At 45.0% G+C, this 8,464-nt stretch overlaps 1 protein-coding gene across 3 annotated transcripts in view; it reads left to right on the top strand.

The window, feature by feature from the left end:
- The window catches only part of PDE8B (phosphodiesterase 8B), a 214,354-nt gene that overhangs the window by 17,624 nt on the left and 188,266 nt on the right, over positions 1 to 8,464 (top strand). The gene's annotated exons all lie outside the window — the stretch shown is intronic.

Raw genomic sequence — 8,464 nt, 5'->3', positions numbered from 1 at the left:
TATAATGGTTTGTGGGGGGTACAAAAAAAAAAAATTTTTACACTAAAACCCCCCCCCCCCCCCCCCCCCCCCCCCCAATGTATCAGAAAGGGTGAAGACTCTTGAAAACCTGTCCTTAGAAGTTCCTGGCTTGGAGGGACATCCCTCATATCCACAACCTTACAGTGGTTATAAACTGCCAGATAATAGTGCTGTGTGACGTTCTTTTGTGCAATGAAACATTCAGGTTTAAGCACAAGTTCTATTAGGCTTCAGAAGATAAACCATCACAGATGAGGATTCTTTCTTTCATCGTTTTTGTTTTGCAATGTCCTCCTTTATGTATAGTAAGTGTGATGGGAGACCAGCATCATTGGGGAACTAGTTAGAAATGCAAATTCTCAGGGCCTGCAATGTGTATTTTAGGCAATTCTGATGTATGCTAAAGTTTGACAGCTGCTGGTGTGGAGCAGCCTGGAAAGTCTCCTCTATCTGACTTAATTTATTATAAGCCACATCACATGAGGTATGAAGAAGTAATCAGTCATGCCCCCAGCTACCGTTGCCTTGGAGATGTTTAATGGTGTAACACGGGAAGTGCCATGTGGCTGAGCAAATGTCAAATTTTGAGAAAGAAGAGACTTTCTGCCAGAAGCCTTTGAGAACACCTCCTTTCACAGTCCCAGAATGCAAAGGGAGAGGATTAAAACATCAGAACCACAGAAGGTGCTAACGCAGGGCCCTTGGGCTGAGCTGCAGCCTTGAGGCACCTCTAGCTAAGAAGGAAAATCCCAGGGCTCAAAAGCTGTTCTCGAAACAGGAGTATCAAAAGACTGAATATAGCAATCTGGACATGAAGCGAGAAACTCATATCCCTGCATAGACCCGACTGTAGGGAAGCCCAAGGAAGCCTTGGCAAATAGACTGTTTTCTTAGCCACTGGGAGAGGGAGGCTGCGCGCTTGTTGGTGTGGAGGACCTGGAAGCTGACAGGGGGCACCTTCTTGCTGTGTGCCCTTCTTGTGGCCTTTTCTCTGTGTGTGCACCTGGAGAGGGAGAGAGAGCTCTGGGGTCTCTTCCACTTCTTATAAGGACACCAGTCCTATTAGATTAGGGCCTTGCACTTATGACCTCATTTAACCTTAAGTACCTCCTTAAAGGCCCTGTCACCAAAAGCAGTCACATTGGGCGTTAGGGCTGCAACATCTGAATGGGGGGGGGGGGGGGGGGGGAGAAGGGCACCATTCGGTCCAGCACAGTTCTTATTATCCAGTTCCTGGATTATCATAGCTCCTCCTGATCCCCATTCCTGACTCCTTTCACCAGTCCTTCTTGAATATGCGACCAGGTTGATCTCAGTACAATAGCACTTTTAAGGTACAGTCTCACTGAAAAGCCTCAGGGATTCCCAATGACCAGAATTTCATCAGACTCATTAGTCTGGCATATGGATCCTTGGTCATGGCCTCCCTTGTCAGCCGAAATCAAGCTCTTCTCTTCCCCCACACCACACACCTTTCGAACAATCTAGTTGATTGTTCTCAAGCATTCAGTGTGTGCTCCTACCTCTAGGCCTTTGCTCACATCATTCTCTCTGGAATGTAATGTCCTCTTCTCCACTTATTCACATCTGCCCTTTCTTCCATGTGCCACACTCCATCCCCTCGGTGACGTCTGCACCACCTCCACCCACCCTGGCCTTCCTCCCTGGGCTTGGATTATCTTTTCAAAGTAGGTGTTAGCTACACTTCTCTGTGTGTATGTCTGTGTTCCCAGCTGAGCTGTCTGAGTGCAAGTACTGAGGATTTCCCTTCTTTGTGTCCCTCGCAGGCCTGGTGCAGTGGTGGGCGCTCCAACACTGTTTTCTTTTTTCATAACACTTATCATCTTCCAACTTATTACATAATTAGCTCGTTTAGTATTATGTTTCTTGTCTATCTTCCCCTCTAGAATATAGGATCTACAAGGGCAGGAATATTTTGGTCTCTTAATCACTGATGGATCCTAAATTCCTAGAACAGTGCCTGGCATATAGTAAGTGCTCAAATACTGGTTGAATGAATGATTTTTTTCTCATTTCTTCTTCTTTTGCCTTTCTCTTCTCTTAACTGTTATAACTCAAAATTGAAGGGGTTTGGGTTTTGTTTTTTTTTTTATTAAGTAGAGTTTTATGTTCTATGCTTTTAGTTTTTTAAGTCAGCTCCAGAAACTTGAACCTTTTTTATTACCCATGAGGCATTGAGGAAATGTCACAATAATTTAGAAACAAAGGTGCTTTGCTTTATATATTGTATATCTTAAGTCAAATTGATGTGAATTAATAATTTGTACCTTGACTTAGAATACCCAAAAAACTCAAAGTGTTATATAAGAATATTTATGAGGCCAGGCTTTTCTACTATTTTTTAAAAAGCCAACATTTAATCATTTCGCAAACACCAATCATTTTGCAGAACTATGGATTTGTTTTCTGAATCTAGATTTTCTCATGGGGAGTTTCCTTATGGATGGTAGAACCTACAGTGACTTCCATTACGTACAGGAGAAGTTTCAGGGTGTTCCATCTTCTGCCTTCTTTCTTCCCCTTCCAATTTTGCCATCCTCATCTCAGGAGACACTGGCTAGTTATCTCATCTGCTCACTGTCTTCTGGATCCACCAAGGTTATTTCTGCCTCTATGCCTTTGCTCACGCTGTTCCCCTCGCTTGAAAAGTCCTCATGGTCAAGATCCAGCTGACATGCCGCTTCTCCAGCAAGCCTTCCCCAGTTGTCATAACTACACTAAAGAATTAACAGCACCACTCATTTTTGCTCTTATACGTTGATACACATGTGCTATTCTCTAGCATTTCTTGTGTGTAAGTCTCATCTCCCTGTTTCTCTATGAGCTTCTTTGGAGTAGGACTGTACTTTGTGTTTTATTTGTATGTTTTTTTATGCCCGATATTTTTGGGAAATGTATTTACAAAGGTTTTTGGAAGTGAATGTTCCGTCACTCATAGCCTGACTATTTGGGTCCAGGAGAATTCTGAAGGTGAGTAGCTGGGATGTTCTGGAGTCCCTCTCCAGGGCTGATTCAGGCTGTCCCTGTGGTGCTCTTATCAATAGGAAGGACAGATCACTTTTGTATTACGTGGGTTCAGGGCTCAGTGCTCACTGAATTCCATGGTGGATGACGTTGACCTAAGGAGGTCAGATGTTGACCGACTCTCTCCCTGCATCTCCTCTGTTTGCATATTCTGTGCCTGGCATGGGAAAACTGCCCTGTGGGCCAAATCCTCTCCTGGGTTTCATTTGGTCCCTGGCAAAAGGTCCGAGAAGTGATTCACCTATTGTCAAACATACACCTTATTTTTACTCTCTTAAAAGAGCTGTATCTGTAAAACCACTTGGTAGGAATGTTTCACCATGAAAGTGGTTCCCTGTGTCTTTCTTTGTCTCTCACTTTTTTCCGCCCTGTACCTTTGTGTATCTGTGCATCTGGTTCTGTGAGTATTTCCTTTGTAAATGTGTATGCATTTAATTTCTCTGTCTCTGTTTCCATCTATGTCTGATTCTCTCCCTTCTTTAATTTTTTCCATCTGCTACCTTCTCTGTGAAGGAAAAAAAAAATCAGTGGAAGTCCATAAAAGAAAATATATTAGCTAAAATTTTTTTGAGGAGTGAATTAGAAAACAACACACTTATTCATTTACATTGCTTTTGTATCCACTGAAACAGTTTTTCAGAAAAAGAAACCTGTTGTGCTCCAGTTCCCTCTCTCTGTCACTTTACGTGTACTTATGAACCTCAACAGATAGACATGCATTTTTCATAGCTGTAAGCAACCTTACATATCCTATATTTTTAACCTAAGATTATTTGATCTATGCACATTTAAATAGTGGTATTCTGACCATTAGTGTAGTTTGTTGAGCTATTCCCTAAGTGTTGGATATTTGGATTATCTCCAGTTTCATTATTGTAAATAACATTGCTACAAACATCTTTATATAAATTATTATTTTATTCTTTTGTTTTTTTATGATGTGTATTACCAAAATGAGGATTATCAGATCAAAGCATTCACTGACTTAAAAAACTAAAAGCATAGAACATAAAACTCTACTCAATAAAAAAAAAACAAAACCCAAACCCCTTCAATTTTGAGTTATAACAGTTAAGAGAAGAGAAAGGCAAAAGAAGAAGAAATGAGAAAAAAATCATTCATTCAACCAGTATTTGAGCACTTACTATATGCCAGGCACTGTTCTAGGAATTTAGGATCCATCAGTGATTAAGAGACCAAAATATTCCTGCCCTTGTAGATCCTATATTCTAGAGGGGAAGATAGACAAGAAACATAATACTAAACGAGCTAATTATGTAATAAGTTGGAAGATGATAAGTGTTATGAAAAAAGAAAACTAGCCAGGCTGAGGGGAGGCAGGAGTGGTGGAGGGACCATGGAGGGGGGGTTGTGATTTTAAACAGGAGTTATTGAGGAGATAACATTTGAGCAGAGACTTACAGGAGTGAGGATGTTAGCTGTGCCACTGTCGATGGAAGGAAGAGCAAAACAAGCAGAGGGAGGAGCTCTCGGCTAATAGTGTTAGGTCTCCTGGAGAAGCAGCAAGGAGGTCCCGTGGCTGGAGCTGGAGCGGGAGAGTGAGCGCCAGAGGGAGGAGGGCTCAGAAAGGCGGGGCAGGACCACATCAGGCGGGGTTTTGTAGGCTGCAGTTAGGACTTTGACTTTGAGTCTCGTTCCCAAAGGAGGCTGTGGAAAGGCTACAGGGACTCACCTTCTTTGAAAGGGCCGACCTGGACCTGTCCTTGACCCCCTGCATCCAAGCCTCTGGGATGGGACCAGGGAAGTGTTGTATTTCTGACAAATTCCTCAAGGTGATCCTCATGTGCAGTTAGGTTCAGGACCATTCTTTCAGTTCAAAAATTCCACTATTCTAAATTAAAAATAATTTAATAAAAGGAAGTAAAGATTTCATAGCATCCCCGAATGTTGGTGACTTAGAGACTTTGGAGATTGTGCGGGGAAATTGAGGCCCAGAGGTTAAGTGACTTGCTTGAGGTTTTGGAGCCAGGAGTGGCAGCTTCAGCCTTCGCACTCCGAGTTCAGTGACCCCTCCACTGTGCCGGGCTGCCTAACAAACTGTGTCATTTCACTTCTCAGGCCGTTAGACTTCCAATAAGCTCCACCATTAGGAATGTAGTTTGAATCCGGAGCTCTGTAGGGTTAATTGGTCGATTAAATGTTTGGTTATCTAAAGATCCATCAGAAAGTCGCTATTGTTTTAACTTTTATGGTTAAGAATCATTCCAAATGTATTAATCACATGTTCTGCTTCTTTAGAGGAATTCTGGAAGAGCTGTATACCGTTTTAGAATGGGAAGGGACCTTAATTGTTTAGGATTCTGCAGTGGCTCTGGGTCATAATTCTGAAATAAGCTCTTATTGAACCTCAGTATAAAACACACAAGCCATTCACCTGGGTATATCTGAGGTTTAGCTTATGAAGAAATTTCTGATTTAGTTTGCTTTTTGATTTGTTTCTTCGACATTGACTGTTGCTAAATTTTTTTCACTTAATTCAAATTTTTTTATAACGTTGGTTTTTCTGGCCTTATTCTGTAACTTGAAGCTAAATTTTATTTGCAGTTTCTGAGCTCGAAGACTTTGCTGTTATCCTGGAATGCACTGACATTGTGACGTGGGAGTCAGTCCAGAAATCACCAACACGAGCAAGAACTCAGGCCTCAGAGCTAAGCTGGGGAATGATTTCCGTTGAACCATTTCTCCTCCACTTGCACAGTTCTGCATGTTTCAGTGACCAAATCTGTGCCAGCAACGGGGGCAGGTCACACATTCCCACCGAGAACACTGGTGGAGATTATAGGGCTACATTATTTTTTCCTTTCACTGAGCCAGAATTGGCAGTGGAAGCGGTGTCTGAGGAAAGAATTGGAAGTATTGGCTGCTCTGGGAATGGGAGGAAAGATTTATACCTTGTGCACTTCCCCATTCCGTCTTCTGTTCCTGTAGAAGAGTCACATTCAGTGAGAGGCGCTGGTCCCAATATGAAAGGTTCCATGAACATACGAAAGCAGCTCAGTCCTGTTCAGTAGCTACCTAGAGGTTATTTACTCTCTCAAGGCTTAATCTTTTTTTTTTTTTTAATTTAGAAAGTTCAACTTAAATCTATTTCTGGGTGACTTGTCTTTTCGTGATTCAGCCCTTAATGTTCTCTGCCAGAAGATTGGTTGTAATTTCTGTTTTATCATGGTCTCCTTGCCTTTAAACCTCAGTGAGGGACTGGCCCTTTTCTCTTCTCTGGGTGGGTTCATCACAGTAACTGCATTCCTAGAGGAAACTCTGAAGAAGTGGACATGTGACATGAGAATTAGCACTGCTCTAAATTTCCAAAAAAGGCTGCCATTGGTAGCTCCATGAAGGATAATGGCTGAAACGGGTGTGTATAAGAGAAGCTCTAGGAATGATGAATTCATGCCTTAACCTTCCATGTGGGATTGGTATGGAGACCAGTGCTTTTGTCATTGAACTCTGATGATGCTTGCCCAGATTCTCAGTGGTCCCTTGGAAGTAGAGCAGATGGCAGCCATCAGGTGTAGGCCCATTTCAAATGAATGACTGTCCCTATATCTCAGTCTTGACCATTTAATATGGTGTTCTTATAGGCATGGATAGGGACGAGGAAGCACGGACCCAGGCAGCCTGGAAGGGAACTGTGGTGGAAGCTGTGATGCCAGGAAAGAAGGATGCACTCCTCCAGCTGGAGGAGTGCTGCCAGCAGTCAGCCTTCAGCTCAGCTGTGAGTCTCATGGGGGACTGGCCTCAGCTGAAGAGAGCCACCGTGCCCAAGGCCAACTACTGACACTCACAACTACTGATCCATGTGGGGTGAAGGCCTATCCTCCTGACCCAACTCAGGACAACTCTAAAGCATCCTCTTAGCTTCAGAATCCTCCCTGCAGGGCTTCCTGAGGCTTTTATTGAAGCTGCATCCTAGCTCAATTTCTCCCTCGGCTCACTCTTTCCTCTCTCCCTCTTTTCCTTCCGGATGTTGATTCCAAGAGTGAGTCCTAATAAACCTTCTGCCTGCTAAACACTATCTCAGAATCTGCTTCTTGGGGAGCCCAACCTGCACAGAAATCTTACGAGCAATTTGCCCGTCCTTTAGAAAATATAGCATAGACTTTTTCTGTATTAACCGGAGATGGACTTTTTCACGTCATCAAAAAATTTTTTTTAAAAACTTGGAAAGTTGAAGAGTTAAACTGAGAAGAAGAGAAACAAAGGGAGAAGAATTAGGTTAGACTAGGTCTTTCTCCTCTACCTGAATTTGGGATTTGGGGTGACACGTTGCTTCTCTAGGAAGGTTAGAAGCTGTCGTCTGAAATCTTCATCTGGTCACTCCAAAAGTTGATGTTATGGGGAGAGAAAGGAAGGGAAGGAACAAAGATGTTATTTCAATTTGGATACTGCCTTTGTGCTTTGCCATATGCCTCTGTCTTCTTGTTATAAGCAGCTGAGTCCTCTCTTAGGCCATCTCGTTTCTCCTGTGGCAGCAGGCAGGGATCCCTGGAAGAACCAATGAATAAATGGGCAATGGTGCCTCGCAGCTGTATCCCAGATTTCACATGAGGGGAGGATGAAAAGCAGCCTTGATACCTTCCAAAAGCATTCTTGTTCTTGAGAGAAGCTTAGCCTGTGAAGGCCTCACTCAGGGGAGCAAGGGGAGGCATTTTTGACTGCTCAGCCCACAGCGTGAGGAGGAGCAGTTGACAACGGGAGGCTGGCTGGGGTAGAAGCCAGGGTGAAAATTCAGTGACACCCAAGTGAGAGCTGAAAACTCTGGAGGAGAAAGCCAAGAACCATCCTGACAGCTTCTTTCTGTTCTTTCCTTGACCTCAGGGGGAATTTCTGTGTTTAAGGGTTCCTTCCAACGCAGGGCCTCCCATCCCTTGGCATGAACCTCCAAATGATGAGCAGACATGGAACGGACTTCTGAAGACGGGGTCACCGTCCAACTCAGCCTTCAGAGTACGGGGGAAGGGAAGCGTGAGGTCTCTCTCACCTGTCTGAGCGTACGGAGAGGCCCGCAAGTCACACGGGTGGGCTTGGGCTGTGAGATCCTCGTATGTCGGCAGGGGCGTCCCGGTGCTTTGCTCAGGCTTGTGTTAAACTGTGTTCGTGAGAGGCGGTGCCGCCCAGGCTCCGCCGCCCTTCAGGGCCTGGCCCGGGTGTGTGCCGCGAGGGGCCGAGGCGCCGGGGCGCTGGGGGCGGCATCGCGATGGGCGCAGAGCGGAGAGGCCTGCGGACGGCGGAGGCGGGCGGGCGCCGAGGCGCGGTGCCGGCGGGGAGAGCCCGGGCGCGGCGGGCGGGGCCGAGGGGCGCCGGGGGGCTCCCGGGGAGGGAGGCGGGTGGCCGCGGGAGGGCGGGACGCGCGCGGACTGCAAGTGGGGAAGAAGGT

Source organism: Equus quagga, chromosome 7, assembly GCF_021613505.1.
Source record: "Equus quagga isolate Etosha38 chromosome 7, UCLA_HA_Equagga_1.0, whole genome shotgun sequence".
NCBI classification, from domain to species: domain Eukaryota; kingdom Metazoa; phylum Chordata; class Mammalia; order Perissodactyla; family Equidae; genus Equus; species Equus quagga.
The sequence above is the reverse complement of the archived record's forward strand: the minus strand, read 5'-3'. Positions and strand labels throughout refer to the sequence as shown.